The sequence below is a fragment of the Crinia signifera genome, chromosome 4 (genome assembly GCF_055691185.1).
Source record: "Crinia signifera chromosome 4, ASM5569118v1, whole genome shotgun sequence".
Taxonomy (NCBI): Eukaryota; Metazoa; Chordata; class Amphibia; order Anura; family Myobatrachidae; genus Crinia; species Crinia signifera.
Genome location: NC_139220.1, coordinates 304,027,930 through 304,050,585, shown reverse-complemented (window position 1 = coordinate 304,050,585; position 22,656 = coordinate 304,027,930). Strand labels below are relative to the sequence as shown.

Here is a 22,656-nt window from a genome sequence, read left to right as displayed (position 1 = left end):
TTCACCGATGTCTTGTACCCATTTTACCCGAAGATATTTCAGTCCGTCTTTAGACACTTCCTTCCCCAAGATCTTATATACCCTGGAGACTATTTTTTTTTTTGTTACTAGATTTTAATATTGTTTTTGTCAGTGACTCCCCAAATGTCGGGGAGTCATTGGCAAAATATGACTGTATAACACTTCTCAGCTGCAAATAGCGATAGAAGTGCGTTTGAGGCAGATTAAATTCTGGGTACTTATGTAATATCTGGGCTCCCGTTTTTCTTATGAGACCGCATCCCCTCGCGGGGCTCGCTGCGCTCGCCACGCTTCGGGCACGGTGGCTCGCTGCGCTCGCCACACTATATAAAATCAACTCCATGCGTAATTGGATAGTAGGGGTATGAAAAAATTAGGTGCATTTAACATGGGAGCCCAGATAATACATAAGTACCAAATTCTGTTTTTAATTGAGTAAATGATTTTAGGCCAGATGCCGTATAGATCTGTTGGAGTTTGGTCACTTCATAGGGGTGCCAGGCTTCTATAATCTGTAAATTGGACGCTTCATGGTCAGTGAGTTGATCTACAATTCGATGATCTATATCCATGAAGTCTACACCCAGTATTTGGTCAGCCTCACGCCAAATTTTTATGGCCTGTATCATTAGTGGAGGGTTTGCACTAGTAAGTTTCCCCTGTAAGATTTTTTGTAATGGGTTGACTCTAGCAATAGAAAAGGAGATTAATTTGTTGGCGTATTCCCAACCGTACTCCCCATGCAGTATCCACGGTCTTAACTGTGCCAACTGAGCAGCCAGATAATATCGCCTCATATCCGGCAGACTCAGTCCCCCTTCACCATTATCCCTCATCAGGTTTTTTAAGCTTATTTTATGCCGGGCTCCATTCCAGATGAATGCAGCTATCATGCTGTTAATTTTACGGAATAGGGGTTTCGGGAGGTAAACAGGTGCATGGGTAAATGCATATAGAAATTTGGGGAGTACCACCATTTTTACGAGATTTATTCTCCCGGTAACTATCAAAGGGAGTTTGGTCCAGACTTTGATTTCATCCCTTAGCCATACCAATAGAGGTTTAATATTGAATTGAACATAGTCTCCAGGGTCCGAGGATATATTTATGCCAAGATACTTAAAAATTGTAACCCATTTCAACGGCTGGGTGGATATTGGGGGCGGTTTTAGGGATGGATTAACTGGAAAGATGATAGATTTTGTCTTGTTTATTCTGAATCCAGAAAAATCACCGAAGTTGTCAATCAATCTCAGGACCACCGGAAGGTACTTACTGTAGTCCAATAAATAAATTAGAAGATCGTCGGCATAAAGAGAGACAACGTCGTTACTGCCGCCTAGCGGAAGGCCCACAATTGCCGGATGTTGCCTTAGCAAACAGGCCAGTGGTTCTATTGCCAGGGCGAACAAGACAGGGGAGAGCGGACACCCCTGTCTCGTCCCCCGGGCAAGAGCAAAAGCCGGTGAGGTCCATCCATTAACGAAGACCCGAGCCATCGGGCTGGTATACAAAAGCTGTACCCATTTAATAAAATTAAGACCCAGCCCGAACGCTCGGAGCACCGCCCAAAGGTATGGCCACTCAACCGCGTCGAATGCCTTTATGGCATCGAGTGAAACAACAATTGAGCTGCCGCACTCCCTGCCAGTGGTCTGTAAATGGGTATAGAGATGACGAATGTTTGCAGAGGTATCCTTACCCGGCATGAATCCCGATTGGTTTTGATGGATTAACGTATGAATATGTTGATTTAGTCTATACGCTAGTATTTTTGCCAAAATCTTGGCCTCCACAGAGATCAAAGATATTGGCCTATATGAATCGGGATCACAGGCTGGTTTACCCGTCTTTAAGATCACAACAATTTTGGCCTCGGAGAATGATGCCGGGATGGTACCCTCCACAAAACAATTGTTAAATGTTTCTAAAAGTAAGGGTGCAAGGGAGTTAATATATTTCTTATATATTTCGATCGGGATCCCGTCTAGGCCAGAGGCCTTCCCACTCGGTGAGTCCCTAATTGCATTGACAACCTCTGTGATCCTTAGTGGGGATTCCAATTCTTTTTTAGCATCACTGTGTAGTGCTGGGAGGACAATGTTTTCCAGGAACTCCTCGATCTCAACAGAATTATGTTGTAGCTGGGAGGTATAGATCTTGGAGAAATATAACCTAAGTGCTTCCCCGATTTGTACGGTGGAGCTTACCATTTCCCCCTTTTCATTTCTGATCGAACTGATTGTTTTAGAGGGAAGTTCTGCACGAGCCAGGAAAGCGAGATATTTTCCTGACCTGTCTGAATGGCAATACTTCGCCTGCGTTTTTTGGCACATGATTTTAGCATTTTCTGCTTTCACTACCTCGAGCCAAGTGTTCTGGGCTATTTGCCAGGACTGGTAGGCGCTATTGGTGTTACTGGTCAGGTATTCTGCTTCCCTGACTAGACAGAGTTCCTCCTTCTCCTGGATTTTCTCCCTACGTTTTCTTTTCAGTTCCGCTATACATTTCCGTAATGTACCCCTCAGGTATGCCTTAAAGGCATCCCACTGTATTGCAGCTGATGCAGAGCCTTGGTTAAATTCCCAATATTCCTTCCATTGATCTTCCAAATTGGTGCTATTGTTAATACTATTTAGCCAATTCGAGTTGAAGCTCCAAAAGCCGCACCCCCGGTCAGTGTCTAGGGAAAGTTCCATAAACACCGGAGAGTGATCGGAGATACCTCTCGCTCTGTATTCAATCTTAAGGACTTGGGGGTGAGACTTCTGGATACCAGTATATAATCGATTCTGGAAAAAGTGGCGTATGATGTTGAGAAACAGGAGAACTGGCGAGTAGAAGGATTTTGTATCCGCCATGGATCTGCCCATCCAACACTTTGGATGAAATTGGCCAGTCCCCTGTTACTCCCCACCACTCCACTGTTTCCACTTCTCCACCGATCTAATTGGGGATCCATGATATTATTTAGATCACCCATACATATGACGGGGGAGTTGGGTGTGTGGGCTGCAAACTCAATAGCTTTTGACAGGATTTTATAAGCGAAGGGGGTGGGATATAAATGGCCAAAATGATATATGGGGAGTCATGAATTAAGCAGTCCAAAAATACGTAGCAACCCCCTGGGTCGGCCCATATCCTCTTACAGGTAAATGGCAACGTTTTCCTTATAAGTAACGATACTCCCCTAGCAGAGGAGGTAAAAGAGGCATGGCAGGAATAACCAACCCATGGCTTTTTCAAGGCCATCAGTTTCCCTCCCACCAAGTGGGTTTCAGTTAAGGCAACTATATCTGGTCCCATGCTCCTAAGTTGATTCATAACAAGGGAGCGTTTGATTTTACAATTTAACCCTCGAACGTTCCAGTTCACTACTTTAATCTTCGTCATTTGGTTATGTACCCCTGCCATACCTCTTTCTCAGCATTTTTAGAGCAGAGCAACAAGTCGACATGCGCAATGTAACACTTAATATACACGTTAACCATACGTACTGTACACAATCCCACAAAAAAACCTCCCCCCACCCTGTATACCTCCCAGTGCTAGGCATACCTAATCCCCTCCCCCCCCCCCCACAAACAGAAAAAGAAAAAGAGAAATGAAAAATTAGAAAGTAGCTCGACCCGGTTGCCTGGGGGCTAAGAAAAAGAAATAAGCCACCAATTTGCGGGGAGCTCCCTGATAATATAATTGCAATAAAGCTGATGCCTAGCCATCTGCCAGCTGCCGTGGCCCGGGGACATGATTATCAAGCCACTTGGTGGCTTCCTGCGGGGTCTGGAAAAAAATAGTCTCGCTGTTATATATGACCCGAAGTTTAGACGGGAATACCATCGAATACTTCAGGTTTTTGTCCCGCAGACGTTTTTTAATTTTGATAAACTTCGCTCTTTCTTTCTGCACCTCCAGTGCAAAATCTGGGAATACGGATATGTGGACCCCGTTATGTTCCAGTTGCCCATTGGCACGTATTAGCCGCAAGATTGTATCTCTGTCCTGGTAATTTAGGATTTTGACTATTAAAATCCTTGGGGGAGCCCCTGGTGGAGGCGGAATGGCTGGCACCCTGTGTGCCCGCTCGATTGCAAATTGCTTAGAAAATGCGTCCTGCCCAAACGTTACATACATCCATTCCTGTATGAACTTAATGGCATCTAATCCCTCCGCTTTTTCCGGTATGCCCACAAATCGCAAGTTATTTCTTCTTAATCGACCTTCCACATCGAGCATTTTAGCCTTTATTTCAGTTACTTGCTGAGACAATTTGGTCACCTTAGTAGACCATTGATTACTCGCATCTTCAAGCGCTGAGATCCGAGTCTCAGCTACATTGATTCTTTCTGTTGTAATGTTAAGGTCTGACTTAATAGAAGAAATTTCTGCTTGTACCCCCTTTATTTGCTCCGGCAGCCGATGTTCGGAGGTATTTATTGCCTCTAGCACTTGCTGGAGTGTTATTTTGGGTGCAGGCGGCGGGCTTTTGCTTTTCGATGGAGTCGAGTGTGGGGTTGTAGTGGGGGTTTGCAGGGTGTTCCAACCTTGTGCTCGTGCATATCTCTCTAGGTGGGCCTCAGCCGAGGTGGTACCGGTTTTGCCCATATTTCACGGAGGGACAGGGAGATTTGGGTGGTAAACAATAGTGATCCTTGCAGTGGGATTTTAACTCTATACAGTTCACAGTTAGCAGTGTACTATGTTCACATGGCACACAATAGGAGATATGAGCAGATAATGATAAGTAAATTGTACTTCACCGGATTTTCTGCTTGGATTCGATGTAGTCTCCCAATTTGCTTGGTACTATCCGGACCACTCAGCATCTGCGGTGGGACTTTCCTGTCCCTGCGGTCGATCCCGCGGGGATGGATGTCCTGCCAAATCGAATGCACCGGGGGGGGCCGCAGGACAAGGGGTATCCGAACTTCACTCCCAATAGGTGCGGCATCCATAAGTACCCCTGAAGTATCTGGTCACCACGTCAGTATCCAACATGTGGAGAGGGGTTGCTGAGGCGTTTTCTGACCCATATAATGGGGGTCGGCAGCTGCTGGTGGCAGGGAGGTGGTTAACACAGACAGACCCTCTCACTGTCTGTCGTGTGGTCTGCTGTGTTTATTGCCCCACTTAATACCGGCTTTGAAATGTCTCCTCACTCCCCACAGAGAGCAGGATAGTTTTACAATCAGGAGGGAGGCAGAGGGGGATGGCGAGCGCTCCTGCAGCTCCTTGTTTGGCGTTAACACGCAGTACTACAGTCCATATCTCCCTTTGCAGGGAAGGAGTAGAGGCAGCAACAGCAGGATTTCACTATATGCACAGCCACGCTGTGAGGTGGCGACCGCGTCTCCCTTAACCAAGAGGGGGAGAGGGAGAGGCGACAGCAGTCAGAATCTCCCTTGACAGGGAAGGAGCGAGTCTTTTCTGTGTGCACAGCCACACTGTGCTCAGAGGCAATGCCGCGTCTCCCTTAACCAGGAGAGGGGGGAGGAAGCGGCAACAGCCGGACAACCGGCGAGCGCTCCTGCCATGCTACACCCAGCGCAAGTCTATTGTATACCCGGCAGCGTCTCCCTCAGCCGGGGGGAGAAGTGAGAACGGAGCACCACAGTCCACGCGGCGCTTCCCCGTGACGTCAGCAACACGGGCAGCAGGTACTACAGGCAGCAGTGCGAGGAAGGTTTTCCACCGCTGAAGCAGGTCAGATTGCCGGGCCAGAGCTAGCTAGGCAGGCGGCTATTATTACGGATGTCCATAAACCAGGGAGCTCAGTCCACCAACACCCTCACTCCCGCACCGCCGTGGCCACACCCCCCCTAGTATCAGTATAATTAATTACATTGTACTAAACAACAGTGCTATTTACATCACCTCACTGGGATATACAAACTTGTTACTATACCTCTGAATGTGATTATTTGACCATTGATGTCTGTGACAGTTATATATGTGTGTATATGTGCAATATTTTAATATATGATTTGTAAAAGCTTAGTTTTAGTATAACCTTCAATAGGTGGGAATAACTCCCCTTCGCATCCATTACTGGTTACAAACTCTAGAACTTGCCTAGCTTTATCACATGTCCTAATGTAGATAGCCACTAATACTATTTTCAATTAATATCTTCTATTTTGTGAATAGAGGAGATACATTTAAAAGAGTGCCCCAATAAAAAGAGAATGATTTTCCTTCTATTAACAATATGTAGAACAAGTCTTTCTGCTGAAACTCTGCCCAGACAATAGGTGACTCCTAAACAAAAGGCCCCTTTGGTGACATAACAGGATGCCAGAGGCTGCTGTGATCTAATTAGAATACAAGGTGTTACCTTGCCAGGGTGTAATTAGCATTTATCATTGTAGTAAGTCACTTTAGTTCTATTTACACATAATTTACAAGACAAGGAGCTGGGCAGGAGGAGCTGCTGTTGTGAACGGCTGTATACTAATGTTATGTGACCCTAATTTACATGTCACATCTCAGTGTAAGAATTCCTGCAGGGCATCCTGGGAACTACTGGGGAGAGATGGGGAGGAGTGACTATAAATAGGCTGTATCAGGCCACTGGGAGCTGATGGAGGAGCTGCTGGATCAGTTACTGGTTGGAGAGCTGGGAGGACGGAGGAGTAAGAGAGAGATAGAGGAAGGATCCCCAGAGTAAGGTAATTATATTATACATAAGATTATGCTGATAATTACACAGTCGGTTTTAGCATTGCTTTTGTGAATATTGCCTTGTTATTAGTAATTACATTTTATTTGACCAGTATATAATTAGTTAATATTACTATATAATAGAATAATATTAACTTATCCTATGCGTGACACTGCTGGATCAGTTACTGGTTGGAGAGCTGGGAGGACGGAGGAGTAAGAGAGAGACAGAGGAAGGATCCCCAGAGTAAGGTAATTATATTATACATAAGATTATGCTGATAATTACACAATCAGTTTTACTATTCTTTTGTGAATATTGCCTTGTTATTAGTAATTTCATTTTATTCGGCCAATATATAATTAGTTAATATTACTATATAATAGAATAATATGGCCTTATTCTATTTGTGACATTGCATTAAGTTTACATTCTATGTATAAATATATTAAAGGGACTTTATCATTTTACATCACAATTGTATGTGTCAGTAATGTAGGGGCAGGAATCATTTAGATGTCACATAATTATACTGTATAATATCATATGTGATACAATATATATAATCAGTAATATGTACATTATATATCTCTATGTGTTCTTTATCAGTTATATGATATCATGTATAAGTACCATATGGACTATATCTATATATTCTCTATCATACTGTGGGATCATTTGTATAATATATCTGACACAATAAAAGGATAATGCTGCTCCTCACCTTTATGGGGAATTGGAGTGTTGTGCATGCTGGCAGTCACTAGATGGCGCCCAATGGAGCTTCACGTTTTGCCCTGTTTGGGAGCTGGCATTATTGTTATATTGGCTAGTTACTTGTGTGTGTATATATATATATATATATATATATATATATATATATTTCTCTAATTGCTGTGTGTTCATATGTGTAATACCTCTATATACTACGCCAGGGCAGTGTTTTCAAAGTGTATACTGTTATTATACATTCTACATTAATATAATTAGATAATACAAGATCAAATAACTTGCATTTTGGAAAAAATATATTATTTTTCTATAAAAAAAAACATATTTATTATAATATATATAATTCTCAGTTTTTTGTTTGTACAAATATAATAAAGGAATCATGATTCACTAAGATTATTGCAATAAAATACTATTAACATATATTATAATTAACATGATACAACATATGACAGGGGGGTAATTTCAGCCTTGTCATGTGCGGCTCCTCTCACCCCCTGCCCCTTTCTTATCTTCTCATGCATTGGCTTATGATATATTTATGGACAGCAATACTGCTATTATCTCCACAAAGGTTTCTTGGAAGTTTTTTCATGTATTTATTCCTCATTTATGACAAACTGCCTCATATTTATTTGGTATATTAATGGAATGACATTACTGACTATTATATTGTGCTATTTCTTGCCCACTGTATTTGCTATGATATACCATGTGGATGTTTGCCTATTGCCATGGATATATATCAGGGTGGGGGTTGGAACCGCACTGACTAGTATTTTAGTGTTTAAGTGGCAAATTTATAGAAAACCAACATTGAGACTATGACGAGTAAATTCTAATAGTCATGCGGTTGGTGGTGCACCCACGGTTTCAGTATAACAACTGAATGGGAGTTTTTGTTTGCACAAGAGAGGGCAAACACTAGAAAGAAAAGAGCTTTGTGGGCGCACTCTTAATAATGTAAATATGAAATTAATTTAAAACGTAACATTTAATTGGATCTCTTAATATAAGATAGCAGAAATTTGAAAGATTTAATAAGGAGAAAAGGTGTAAGAGGTGAAAAGATAGTTAGGTACCACTAGTTAAAGGCAAAAAAGATTTTTTAGCATAAAATGTTGTGTGATGGTCCTATTGGCTTTTCACACCTTATTCTCCATTCGGCGCATCACGTCCATATCGACATTGATATATGGACAATGCGATTTTGGGCGAAAATGAATGGTTTGGGTCCCTGGTCGGTTTAAATAACCTGTAGGGATATGAGTTGCCCCAGCCACTATTATGATGGTATTATCACAGCTTGTATTGCTTATGCAGTAGGCGTGTCCAGTACAATTTACTTAGGGATACCTCTATTAATACCACACCAGGAGTTCTTCGGGGGTCTCCCACAGGAATACTAATCTGGCCCGTCACTGCTTAGCTTCCAAGTTCGGGAAGTTTTTGGGCAGTTCCAGTGAGGTATGGTGGTATTTCGTTGAGGGTTAATTCCCAGAATCCCAATTGTCTGGTTAACTGCGTCAAAGCATTAATAGCTGACTGGATACCTGGTTATTGTCGGCCACCACTCGATTAGCGGCTAAATATTAATGATCAACAACACATCATATAGTGAAAAAATGAAAAAGAGGATGGGAGGAGGGAGGGAGGGGGGGGGGTTTGGGGGGGAAGGAAAGAGGGGATCTTGGGAAAGAGGGAGAGAGCAGTGAGAAAAGATGGAGAGGGAAGAAGAAAGCAGTTGATGATGTGTGAAGTTGAATATAGAGGGTATTTACAGACAGTGTGGCCCCTTGGAAATTCACTATGTCACTATAATCAGGACTTGAGATCTTGGTGTTTATAGGGTTAAATGCCTATAAGCCAGCCTGTTAGATAAGGTGGTGGATGTTTTATTGGTTTTAACCAGTGTCCACAGTTGTGTCGACGGTGTTGCCGACTCTAATTACGGCTCTGTCCCAACATTGATTTTTGCATAGAAGCTGTTATCAGAGAACCTGCCTATTAAATGCCTGGCTCTGTTCCAATATTGGATTTTAGATGAAGTTTGCTAACAAAGAAGTATTTGCTACTTAAATTGTATCACAACAGTTCATAGCAGCCAGGTCCAGTAAAGGAGTCTTAGCTGTTAGCACACAATTGGTTGATAGAGTGCAATTTAGTGTTCATCACAATGAGATACTTTGAAACTTTGTAGCAGTGCTTTAGCAAAAAGGAAGAAGGGGAAGTGTCTCCTCACTGCAGGGCGCAGCGGGGGAACACTTGTACCTGGGACGCCGCCGCCGGGCGTCAGAGCTTCGGGTCCGGGTAAAGTCACTGTGGGGGAGTCTTTAGTGCTGGTAACGCCGCTGCTGTAGTCGCTGGGGGGTCCGTTAGACACGTGTTTCGCCGGGATCGGCTTCTTCAGTGAGCGCTCACTGAAGAAGCCGATCCCGGCGAAACACGTGTCTAACGGACCCCCCAGCGACTACAGCAGCGGCGTTACCAGCACTAAAGACTCCCCCACAGTGACTTTACCCGGACCCGAAGCTCTGACGCCCGGCGGCGGCGTCCCAGGTACAAGTGTTCCCCCGCTGCGCCCTGCAGTGAGGAGACACTTCCCCTTCTTCCTTTTTGCTAAAGCACTGCTACAAAGTTTCAAAGTATCTCATTGTGATGAACACTAAATTGCACTCTATCAACCAATTGTGTGCTAACAGCTAAGACTCCTTTACTGGACCTGGCTGCTATGAACTGTTGTGATACAATTTAAGTAGCAAATACTTCTTTGTTAGCAAACTTCATCTAAAATCCAATATTGGAACAGAGCCAGGCATTTAATAGGCAGGTTCTCTGATAACAGCTTCTATGCAAAAATCAATGTTGGGACAGAGCCGTAATTAGAGTCGGCAACACCGTCGACACAACTGTGGACACTGGTTAAAACCAATAAAACATCCACCACCTTATCTAGCAGGCTGGCTTATAGGCATTTAACCCTATAAACACCAAGATCTCAAGTCCTGATTATAGTGACATAGTGAATTTCCAAGGGGCCACACTGTCTGTAAATACCCTCTATATTCAACTTCACACATCATCAACTGCTTTCTTCTTCCCTCTCCATCTTTTCTCACTGCTCTCTCCCTCTTTCCCAAGATCCCCTCTTTCCTTCCCCCCCAAACCCCCCCCCTCCCTCCCTCCTCCCATCCTCTTTTTCATTTTTTCACTATATGATGTGTTGTTGATCATTAATATTTAGCCGCTAATCGAGTGGTGGCCGACAATAACCAGGTATCCAGTCAGCTATTAATGCTTTGACGCAGTTAACCAGACAATTGGGATTCTGGGAATTAACCCTCAACGAAATACCACCATACCTCACTGGAACTGCCCAAAAACTTCCCGAACTTGGAAGCTAAGCAGTGACGGGCCAGATTAGTATTCCTGTGGGAGACCCCCGAAGAACTCCTGGTGTGGTATTAATAGAGGTATCCCTAAGTAAATTGTACTGGACACGCCTACTGCATAAGCAATACAAGCTGTGATAATACCATCATAATAGTGGCTGGGGCAACTCATATCCCTACAGGTTATTTAAACCGACCAGGGACCCAAACCATTCATTTTCGCCCAAAATCGCATTGTCCATATATCAATGTCGATATGGACGTGATGCGCCGAATGGAGAATAAGGTGTGAAAAGCCAATAGGACCATCACACAACATTTTATGCTAAAAAATCTTTTTTGCCTTTAACTAGTGGTACCTAACTATCTTTTCACCTCTTACACCTTTTCTCCTTATTAAATCTTTCAAATTTCTGCTATCTTATATTAAGAGATCCAATTAAATGTTACGTTTTAAATAAATTTCATATTTACATTATTAAGAGTGCGCCCACAAAGCTCTTTTCTTTCTAGTGTTTGCCCTCTCTTGTGCAAACAAAAACTCCCATTCATGGATATATATCAGTCTCACATGCATTGAATAATCTATTATTACTTGTCGTGCTTATTTGAAAATAAAAATAACTAGATCTACACCAGTCATTTCTATATTTTAAATATTGTTTTTTTTCGTGTTACAGATAAAATACAGAAATTCTAAGAACATTAGAAGACATCGCTGAATGGACATAATTCTCTGATAAAGCCAACTATACATAGTGTTATTCTATACACCTCTGAAGGATTCACTAAAGACATTCTCATTTTCTGCATGGGAGAAACCTTCCACAGCTAACTTCTATCTTATCTAATACATGATGAGTCTGACAGGAGAGAGACCACATCTGTGCTCTGAGTGTGACAAACGCTTTACATATAAATCACAGCTTCTCATCCATCAGAGAATTCACACAGGAGAGAGACCGCATCTGTGCTCTGAGTGTGACAAACGCTTTACATGTAAATCAGCACTTCTCAGACATCAGAGGAGTCACACAGGAGAGAGACCACATCTGTGCTCTGAGTGTGACAAACGCTTTACATATAAATCACAGCTTCTCATCCATCAGAGGAGTCACACAGGAGAGAGACCACATCTGTGCTCTGAGTGTGACAAACGCTTTACATGTAAATCACAGCTTCTCATCCATCAGAGGATTCACACAGGAGAGAGACCATATCTGTGCTCTGAGTGTGACAAATGCTTTACATCTAACTCACATCTTCTCAGACATCAGAGGAGTCACACAGGAGAGAGACCACATCTGTGCTCTGAGTGTGACAAATGCTTTACATCTAACTCACATCTTTTTAGACATCAGAGGAGTCACACTGGAGAGAAGCCATTTACATGTTCTGAGTGTAGCAAGAGTTTTACCTGTAAGTCAATTCTTATTATACATCAGAGGATTCACACAGGAGAGAGACCATTTATTTGCTCTGAGTGTGACAAATGCTTTATACGTAAATCACATCTTCTCATCCATCAGAGGAGTCACACAGGAGAGAGACCATTTCAATGCTCTGAATGCAGAAAGTGTTTTTCCCAGAAATCACACCTTTCTGAACATCAGAGGACTCACACAGGAGAGAAACCGTTTCAATGCTTTGAATGCAGAAAGTGTTTTACAGAAAAGAGAAATCTTCTTCTTCATCAGAGGATTCACACTGGATAAAAACACATTAATGTTCTAAATGTAGCAAGTGTTTCACTAAGAAACAAGGGACCTAATTCATGTCCATTCCTTTGGACCCCTTCATTCACAATGGTCCGATGTTGGGCTTTTGGCACAGCATAAGATGACATTTTAAAGCAGAGCTGGGTGGCTGTGATGTTATGTGTCTGCACTTGTGCAGGGTAATTTCTTCTCATGTGCAGATGCTGGGTGCGTGCAACCATAGCGAACAACCTGGGGGAGACAGGGGGCGCAAACTGGTCCATTTTCATATGGGAACACCCAGCGCTTCATGGGTGATCCCATGAGAACGCTGGGTGTTCTCATGCTAATGATGAAGCGGAGGCGGCAGCTGACATCACTAGATGTCAGCTGCATGTCCACTTCCTTCAGAATGCACACACATGTCTTAGGTTGCTCTTTGTAACCTTAGATGTGCGTGTGCCTTCCACATCATTCAATGGTCGGTGACCACCAAATGATGTAGGTGTTTCCGCACAGCCTGCGAATGGATGTTTATGTTAAACATCCATTCATAGCCTGTGCGTGGGAACACCTGCTGCAAGTTGGGGTGAGCAGCCCGGGATTTGAAGGCAAGGTTTGGTGGACTCACAAGGCTGCGAATTCCCAACCTTGCAATGCAATTAGAATAAAACCCCCAAAACTTGTTATACGGCAAAGGAATCACACAGGGGATCAGCCATATCCATGCTCTGAGTGCAGCAAGTGTTTTACTAAAGATATAAACCTTATTAACCCCTTGAGCGGTGGGTTTTGCTGGGGAAGGACAAACCTACCGGGACAGGATTGTCCTGCCCCAGAAAAACCCACCACAGAGTTGTGGGCCACTCTTCTGCATCTCTCCCCCCCCCTCATGTCTCCTCCGGCACCTAACGCCGGAGCTCCTGTGCCCTGCCCCAGCCCCTGCCACGATCATAATATGTGCCTGGCTCGGGTTGTTCAGGGCGGCTTGGGAGGATTCGGGCACCTGAAATCCCGAGTCCACCCGAGCCGCGCTGAACATCCCGAGCCTGCCGCCTGCTATTTACTAGAACTAATGGTGGTGGGGTCAGGGGAGCTCCAGTGTACAATCACCTTGATGGATGGAAGGGTGCCTGGAGAGGTGATGCATCAGTAGTGCACACCTGGACACCACTGGCACACACCTTCATTTTGCGGCAGCACAGCTTATATTATTATACAATTTTATTCATGTTTTAAATAATATTTTTTTTTATTCAGTGTTTTATGCAATTGATCTTATTCAGTTTTTTTGTGTACATATAATATAACTAGTATGTATGAAAATAATGCATGTTCCTAATATTAATGCTGTGACATATACATTTGACTATGTTTTATTGTGCCGATGTTGGAACGCATACTAAACCTTCTTGGAACGCACAGCCATATTTAAAATCCTGTTCCATAGTCTGATCCATGGCCGACAACAGGAGGAAAGATATACATGATATTACAACATGTGATATAGACAATAGAGGGGCTGCTACCCTGTAATTCAGACACTGATTTTATAGATTAGATCTGTCTGTATATCATATCAAAATAGTTTTTAATTAAAACAATTATTAAAACAATAGAAGAGATACAAGGACACACAGGTTTCTGCACACAGATGTATTTTAGGAAATTTTAAGGAAAGGTTTGTTTGAATCCGCACATAATCTCATGAAGCTGTTAGTTATTTGTTAAACGAACATTGTTGTCATTAAAGGTTGATTTTTGGTATAACCTGTTGGTGGTGCTCCCAGAACAAGTTTCAGAGAACTTTACTGGAAAAGGAGGGGCCTTGCGGTAAGATGCAAGAAAAGACTGAATCAGTCTTACCTGGGGCACACTTTAATTAGATGTATGTTGTGTTATTGTATTTTATTAAAATGTAACTTTTAATTCTTGTTGCTTAAACGGAGGGGTGACAATTGTCACTTTGGTTGGGGATATTTGATTTAAGTGGTATCCGTATCCCCAATGTCTATTCTGCACCTTACAAATTCAGGTGCTAGTCTATAATTACTTAAAAAATGACACACAGATATCTGCATTAATCATTTAGATACAAATATGCTCATTAATTATTAAACACAGAAAACATTTTCTTCCCCCATTGGCGAAGATTTATCAACATATATCAGATGTCAAAAAGGAAGTAGCCTTTTAGGGGTTTGTGACATAATCAACGATACCCCCTTTGCGTTTATTTTATATCAAGTCTTTATTAGGCAATTCCTGCTCGCTTCCCACAATTATTTTCCTTATGTATATTTCAATACCTGCTTTCAAAGATTTTTTTTAGAAGAATTTATAAGAAAGAGAGCTGAGATTGTGTGTTTTTGTTACACTAACTTCCTCTTCTGCTTTCTAGCATCATAAGTTAGTATCAGATGCTAGATGAGAGAGAGGAAATATAGTGTTTCCATAAACTAGATTTAGAATAAGAGCACAGGGTTGGCTTCTGCTTGTCAATTTTGATTGCTCAGAGCGACCTTGTTGTTCAATTTAGCAGTGCAAGGTATATGCTCGGCTATCTGACTGAGAGTGCCTTGCTGCGGAAATTTCACAGGAGACAGGGATTGCCTATATCCCTGTCTTTTCAGAAATGATTCAGAGATATTAGTCAGCGGTGACTGTTCTGCTGTCTGATATCAGCATGTATTGCTTCAAATATCTGATGAGAGACAGTCTCTTTTGAGACAGATCCCAGCTGATGTAAAGGGGTCCTCCAGTGTGCGCCCAGTGACAGTGCCAGTCCGGAAGAAGGCTATAAGAGCCAGCAAAGTCGGGTGCACAGCAGATCCCAGCTTGCAGGAAAAACAGCCCGGGCACGTGTGTGAGAAGAGGCACCGGGTGGACCTTCTGTGTGCCTACTTGTTTGCCTACCCACCAAGAAGAAGGCCAGGGGTGCCAAAGGAGAGGGAGGACGGCCTGACTTCCCTGAAGGGCAGCTTGGACATAGAAGCCTGTGGGTGAGTCTCACTGGGCAAAGCCCAATTGCAGAACTGTAATAGTGCAGCTAAAAACAACTGATATCCCAAAAAGAGACAAGTGGTTACCCCACAGGAACTGTGTGCATTAAACTGTATGGTACACTTAGTTTAGGCCAAGAGGACAAGGTGCACTAGGCTCTGAGGATAGTTGACTAAGTGTGAGCTTACTCACAGGGACTTTCTTCTGATTATTAACTGCACAAGTAAATACAACGCTATGGGTTAAATGGGCCAAAATACTGCGGCGGCCAGACTTGAGAAGTATGCTCGGTCTCAAGCAGGTAGTAGCTCCCACACAGGTACCCCTCAATCGACTCCCACCAAGGAGAGTAAAAATCCGCCACCTCCAGAAGTAACATTGCAGCAAGTCCTTGAGGCGATTAATACCTGTGAAACTCGCCTCCTTGAACAAATCAATAAAGTACAGTCAGATATTACTTTATTGAGAAATGATGCGCAAAAAATCCCCGAAAGAGTAACTGAGGTGGAAAATCGCATTTCGGCCATGGAAGATAGCCCCACTTCAAACACAGGTGAAATCTATGAGTGGTCAAATGATTGACATGCGCCCAAAAATGTCTGACATGGAAGGGAGGCTTAGACGGAATAATATTCGTTTTATCGGCTTTGAGGAGCGTATAGAGGGAGCTCCGGAAAAATTCTTGGAAGAATGGCTAATTCAGATGTTTGGCAACAAGGCCTTCTCCGCGCAGTTTGCAACTGAGAGAGCTCATCGCATCCCAGGCCGCCCCACCCCAGGTGGTCCACCTCGTACCCTAATAGCTAAATTTTTAAAATTCAAAGATCGGGACTGTGTGCTGAGACTGGCTAGGGATAAGGCGGACTTTGCTCACAATGGCAGGAGGATTTCTGCCTTCCCGGACTTTCCGTTAGAGGTTCAGAAGGACCAAGCAAAATTCAAGGATATTAAAGTCCGCCTTAGGGAGTTGGATTTAAAATATTCTATGATCTATCCGTCCAAATTGAGAATAGTGGCGGTGGGAGCTGCAAAGTTTTTTTTCACTCCTGGGGAGGCGGCGAGTTGGCTGGACGGCACATATCCTGGAAGAAAACAGATGTCTCCCAGTTAAACTGTCCAATTGAAAGGATATTTTCCTTTTAATTCAGATTGGTCTGCTGTTTCCATTAAGCTATGTGCCATATTTTGTTGTCTTTGGTATTTGTCTCTGAACAAGGGGAAATTCTGCTTGTCGGTAAACATGGGGGGAGGGACTGGAATCATTATGATGTAATAAAATGTATTAGGCGGCGGTGAGAGCACGGGGGAGGACGGGGGTACCCTCTTTTGGTGGCCATTAGTTTATTGCTCCATGAGTTAATCCAGTTGGCGATAGTGTAAAGGGGGGTATTTGTTGAGGGGAGGGTTGGGATACAGGTATGCCGTGGTAAATAGGCTATACAGGGAGGGGGAGGAGGGAGGTAGGGTGTGTATATGTGTGTTTGTTTTTGTTTGCTCACAGCAAGTATATGATAAGATTGTCCCATAGCATGTACTCGATAAACTTGGAATACTCAGCAATAAGAACCGCTTTTGGTATATATGTCCAATGCCCGGCAGAACACTGGGTAAATGTTAAATATCCGCCTTACCATTATGTCCAGTCTAGATGGTCAGATTAATGTCCTGGAATGTTAGAGGCCTGAACTGTATGGTAATAAGAGCATTAGTTCTTAAGCAGTGCAAGAACACGGATGCCGATATTATCTGCTTGCAAGAGACCCACCTGCAAGGGGAACGTCTAGCATCTTTGAAACGTCCCTGGATTGGTCACAGTTACCATGCCCCTTTTTCTTCAACCTCCAGGGGCGTTTCAATGTTGATTAAGAAGTCGGTGGTTTTTGAGGTTGGTTCTCTGAAGATAGACCCTGGGGGGAGATATATATTTGTGGAATGTGCTATTGAACATACACTTTTTTGTATTCTCACAGACTATATTCCACCCCCGTTCTCCTATGATGTAATAAGAATGGCGGTTGAATTTGCTGCCTCTTTTCCAGACAGTATGGTAATCTGTCTGGGCGACTTTAATAAGGTACTTTTGCCTCGTTTAGACAGATGGAATAGGACGGAAAAAGAAATTGCTAAGGAAGGTAATAGGTTTGCAGATTTTATAGAGGCGATAGGGTGGAGGGACCCTTGGAGGCTGAGGAATCCTGGCCTCCAACAGTTCTCTTGTTATTCATCTTCCCATAAAGCATTTTCTAGAATCGATATGATCCTGGTCTCTGAGAAGGGTCTTAATAAGATCAGTCAGGTGGAATATAAAGCCCGGGGAATCTCGGATCATTCACCGGTAACCATCCAGATCGACTTAGAGACCCCGACGGGTTCCGATACTGGAAATTGCAGCCATACTGGCTGGCACACATGGGGGAACAGGAGGAAATAGAGGTTATGATGGAAAAAGTTTTTGATGAGAATTTAAGTTCAACATTAAATACTGTGGTGTGGGACGCCTTTAAGGCCTTCTTAAGAGGGGTTTTTATAAAAAGAATTGCCTTTCTGAAGCAGACAAACCGTAAAAGGATGAACGAATTGGAAGTTGAGATGATTAACCTAGAAAATAATTTTCTTTTAAATAAATCAGAACTAGCTCTTTCCACATGGCAGACAGCCCAAAAAGAATGGGTGGAGCACCTTCAAGATGTGATGTGAAGGAGGTTGGTCACAGGGGCTCATAAATGGTATTCAAACTCTGGCCGAACAGGAAAATTTCTAGCATTTTTGATGAAACAGGATAGACCGTCTAATATAATCCCCATGATTAAGCTAGACTCAGGGGAAGAGGTAATAAAAACCCCTAGGACAGCGGAAGTTTTCTCCACACATTTTGAAGAGGTGTATAGATCAAAACTAAATTGTAGTAAAGAAGAAATTGGGGAATACCTGGGGAGGATAAGTTTGCCAAATCTCTTGCCAAGCTCTAGGGATTTATTAGAAGCCCCACTGACACTGGAGGAAGTAATAACAGTAATTAACTTAGTCCCAGGGGGGAAAGCACCAGGCCTGGATGGCCTGCCCGGGGAGGTTTACCAGAAATATGTCATTAAGCTGGCCCCCCAGTTATTGAGTGTCTTTCAGCACATGGAAATGGAGGAAAGTATACCCCCGTTGATGTCTGATGCCGCAATAATTGTAATACCGAAGAGCGGAAAAGATCCGACCAGGGTGGACTCTTTTAGGCCTATATCCTTAATATCATCCTACGCTAAAATATATGCCAAAATATTAGCAAATAGATTGAAGAATGTAATAGAGCAAATAGTCCACCCTGATCAGATGGGATTTATGGCGGGGAAATCTACAATGATTAATTTGCGCAGGGCCTACTCCTACCTGCAAAGGGCGGAACAGGGAGAGTCGGGAGCAATGATCGCATCATTTGATGCGAACAAGGCTTTCGACTCGGTGGAAAGTCCTTTCCTATGGGGAGTTTTACAGGCTTTCGGCTTTGGGGAAAGGTTTATCAAGCAGGTTTCGTTGCTCTATCAGAATCCTAAAGCTAGAATGACCATTAATGGATTCACTTCCCCCTCCTTCTCTCTCTCCAGAGGAACACGACAGGGATGTCCCCTATCCCCCCTGCTGTTTGAAGTGGTAGTGGAACCCCTTGCGTGCATGTTAAGATCTGCTCTGGGGGGAGAGAGGAATGGTGGTGGACCCAGCAGAAATCTAGTTTCATTATATGTGGACGACATCCTGGTGGGCCTGGCAGTCTCTAGAGATCTGCCTAGGAAAATGGGATATATACAGGACTTTGGGAAGTCTTCAGGCCTGACAATGAATTGGAATAAATCAAATTATATTCAAATAGGTAACAAGGAGTGGAATGACCCTGAGGTTGATGCCCAATTAAAAAAGGTAGGGAAGTTTCGCTATTTGGGCATATGTTTTGCTGGTAACGCCGCTGATTTTATTTCCGACAATATAATTCCGTTCATTAAAGATCTAAGGACCAAATTTCGGAGCTGGTCCAGACTCCCGATCACACAAATCGGTCGGGTTAATCTGATCAAGATGGCAGTACTTCCTAAGTTTCTGTATATTGTCCAAAATTCTCCAGTTTTTATCAAAGATGATTACTTTAGGAAGATAAATAGCCTTGTCTCTTCATTTATATGGTGCGATAAGCGGCCAAGAATAAGGCTGGACACCATATGCAGGGACAGAGAAAAGGGAGGTCTGGCTCTTCCAGATTTCAAAGTGTACTATATGGCTGCCCAAATGGTCCATATCTGTGCATGGGTCAGGCCAGGCGAGGCTACAGGCGAACTGCAGGAACTAATGGAGGGTGTGGATCCAGATGTCACTCCCCTTCAGAGAATGTTTGTGCAAGGGCTCCGTCAGGACCTCCCACCAATTATCAGTCAAGCTGTTAAGGTTTGGAGGTGGACTAGCAAGCTGACAAAATTTGACAGTCTGGACCCAGACACTCCTATTTTTTCCCTCAGCACAATGAAGGAAATTAAGGAACAACAGTGAGGAAAGTTGTGGAACTCTTTTGGAATTAGCTCTATAGGCCAATGGTATCAAAATGGGGCATTCAAATCCTTTTCCCAGCTACAGGTTGAGTTTAATCTACCGAAGGAAGTGTTCTTTAGATATCTACAGGTAAGAAGCGCTATGGCCCAATACTGTAAGGGTGAGCAGTGGACAATGGAGAAAGCCCCTTGCAAGAAATTCATTAAAAAACTAGGGAGGGGCAAACGGCTGTCTAAAATATATCACTTCCTACATTCCTATGTACAAACTGAGGAGTTGGGAGCTCTATGGGTAAAGTGGGGGGAAGATATTCCTCAGCTAGATGAGAGTAGGTGGAGGGTGGCAATGGCGGGTCCTAAATCCGCGACCAACTCTATGCGAATACAGCAGGTACAATTTAACATCCTGCATCGGACATATATAACGCCAGTAAGGATGAAAAAATATGCGGGTCCAGAGTCCCATAGATGCCCAAAGTGCGGAGAAGGAGAGGCCACATTTGAACATTTATTGTGGAGTTGTAGGAACGTAAGCAGGTTCTGGGATGGGATAATTAAAACTCTTGCACAAATCGGCATCCCTAGGGGATCCTTGAATAAACTCAATCTGGTCTTGGGGATATGGGAGGAGGAGGGAAATACCCGAGAGACGCAGCAGTTGGCAAGGAATCTAACCGCCCTTGCAAAAGTAATAATAGCCCGTCAGTGGTTGTCCCCTAAAGGCCCATCATTAGTGGAATGGATTCAATTGGCAAACTCCACCAGTGAACATGAGAAATTTGTATATGCATCCCGGGGATCGACTCAGAAATATCACAGGATATAGGGTCACTGGAATAGATCAGTGAATTATAAAGTGGGTAATAGTATTAGATTAAATAATTAGCACAATGTAGGTAGAAATATCTATAATTAGTGATATACACTTTTAAGGTTTGAGACATGTATGTATCGGGGGTGTGATGAAAACTCGAAAGTAGACACTTTCTGGCACATTCTGGCACATAAAGTGATATAGATATAGAAGTGGATTTAGAACAAGGGATGTTGTAGATCTTATATTTGAGTCCCTTTTTTTCTTTTTTTGGTTATTTCTTTGGTCTGTTTATATACTGTATGTGGTTTTTTTTTTCGTTTTTTCTTATATTTATTGTAGAAGTGTTTTTAGACACAGTTATTAAACATGATTGAACTTAAGGATAACCCAAACACAACTAAGTAGTTAATGGCACGTATTCAACGAGTAGTTAAGATATATATTTGACAATATGTTTTTTTTATTTTACTATATTTGGTTGATAGAGTCCAGAGGTCCCCTACACAAAGGGTGGGGATGGTGGAGTAGTCCAAGGGGAAATAAAAGGAATGGAAAGGAAATGAAAGGGACGAGGCAAAAGGGCAGGCGGGCTTGAATGGATAAGCAAGGGTAGAAGGGAAGAAGGCTTGGGCCAAATTGCGGTTATAAGACTATGCAGTGGGTTTGAAAGGATGGAGGCGTTTTCTTTCTTTTTTTTTTTTTCTATAAGTAAGTCAGTGGGAGTAAGGTATACAGAGCTGTGATTGTGTTAGTCCAGGGGGAGTATGTCTATGTGTAGTGTTGTTATTGTTGTAGTCTTGTCATCGATATATATGAAATGTACTGTTCTTCTTGATATTTGTCTACAGATCTTTGTATATGCGATAATGTCTATTGTTTTTTTTATGGATTTAATTGTGATATGAAATTTGATAACTAAATAAAGACTCAATTAAAAAAAAAAAGAGAAAAAAGGAAAACAATACATATAATCCTTTGAGGAAAACACAAAAATTCCTCTTTTGTTGCTTTATATCTCTTTGGAAAGGCTGGTTGTACAGTTTACAGCCAAAAAAGGTGCAGATTTTCTACAATCAATATTGTTTTATACATGCATCAACATTAGTAGTTATCTGCTATGATCACGGTCTTTCAAGTGTGAAATTCTAACTCCTGTGTAGAATATAACAAGCACACAGAGTTATTTAGCTGAAATGCTGCTGAGTTTGAAACTGTATCAACTCTTTGCCTTGTATTTATACACACATTGTATCACAATAAGAATCTTTAGAAATAGAAAGCAGTGAATGGCATTCTTTTTCCAGCAATTGTTACAGTTACTTTCTAAATCTCTAAGAGACTGTTTCTTCTAATTTACAGTAAGAGGTACACAATGCAAACAATCATTAATACCAGTAGTAGTGGCTATCTGCTTTAGTCAGCTTTTTCAGGTGCAAGAAATGTCTTTTACCTTCATTGGTGCCAACGTATCGTACCATGTGTATATAATTCATTCTATTGCACAGTCCATACACGAATGTCTTATTGCCAAGTTTTTACATAATAAGCCCCTTAGCAGAAAATCAAAACAGCTTGTGATTTCTTAAGCGCTGGGTAATAAATTGCACTTATTTACTATACATTTGTGTAGCCTCCCGCAAAAGCCAACATTGTCCATTTATGGTTATGCGGCTGACGGGGGTACACTGGCAATAGCAGGGTATGGTGTTTGCCTGTATGGAGTACCAGGTAGCGGCAATTGCCGCTTCTTACTTGTGTACCGCTTCAAGCGGGGTGCTGTGCAGCCGGAGAAAGAGGGGTGGGTGCA

At 42.7% G+C, this 22,656-nt stretch overlaps 2 pseudogenes; one reads left to right on the top strand and one right to left on the bottom strand.

Moving 5' to 3' along the window:
• Positions 1-8,778: 8,778 nt before the first annotated feature.
• LOC146076223 (5S ribosomal RNA) lies at positions 8,779-8,898 on the bottom strand (annotated as a pseudogene).
• A 1,867-nt stretch (positions 8,899-10,765) lies between these two features.
• On the top strand, positions 10,766-10,885 carry LOC146076221 (5S ribosomal RNA; annotated as a pseudogene).
• The last annotated feature ends 11,771 nt before the right edge of the window (positions 10,886-22,656 follow it).